We start from the raw sequence: 524 nt of genomic DNA on the forward strand, positions 1-524 counted from the left end.
AGTAAAACTGAGTGATTTGAGGCAGGAAGATTACTTTTAGCGTAGGTTGCTTCTAGGCATTTAAGTGGGGGAATTAGGTTTTGCTGACCCTCAGCCTTATGGTGAAGTATTGTGTCTTGAGGGTATTTTTTCAGCAGCCAACTGGAAGAATCAAGCCCTGAACATTATATGATCCTATGCAGGGTTGCTATGAATCAGAACTGACTACATGTCACACTCTTACCGTCACTATTGCAACATGTTAATTTATTTAATAAACCCCATAACTGTTAGTATGGGATCTGAGTTCTGCCATTGCATTACCGAACCTGTTAAGTAGAGAGGATTATGGGGGGAATGGTTTGATGTCATATACATTTATTATAGTGTGCTGTTAGAAGCAGGTTGTTACAATGGCTCCAGACTCGTGTAAGTATGGGGCTTTGTATGAGAGAGAATGAAGGGACATGGAAAGTGAAACTTTTCATTCTTAAATGACTCCTTTGCTTATTGTTATCTGTAATGGCTGAAAGAAATGTAAGAGA

This window comes from Chrysochloris asiatica, unplaced genomic scaffold, assembly GCF_000296735.1.
Source record: "Chrysochloris asiatica unplaced genomic scaffold, ChrAsi1.0 scaffold00421, whole genome shotgun sequence".
Lineage (NCBI taxonomy): Eukaryota > Metazoa > Chordata > Mammalia > Afrosoricida > Chrysochloridae > Chrysochloris > Chrysochloris asiatica.